Raw genomic sequence first — 250 nt, 5'->3', positions numbered from 1 at the left:
CTTCCTATCATGAAGACATTGCGGCGTATTATGAATGAATATTTCATCAAATACCGTCATCTTCTAAAAGCCTTTCCTCAGACAGTAGATAGTATATGGTATAGCCTTGCACATAAAACAAAATGCAAAAATAACCCCGAAGACAGGGCGCATTGCGTGCGTGGCCATCTCGCGGCGCCCTGATTGCAATGTCATTTGATCAAGTCAAAGAGTGCAACCGTCATTCCGTGTCTTCCCCCAAGAACGCCGT

Source organism: Penaeus monodon, chromosome 32, assembly GCF_015228065.2.
Source record: "Penaeus monodon isolate SGIC_2016 chromosome 32, NSTDA_Pmon_1, whole genome shotgun sequence".
Lineage (NCBI taxonomy): Eukaryota > Metazoa > Arthropoda > Malacostraca > Decapoda > Penaeidae > Penaeus > Penaeus monodon.
The sequence above is the reverse complement of the archived record's forward strand: the minus strand, read 5'-3'. Positions refer to the sequence as shown.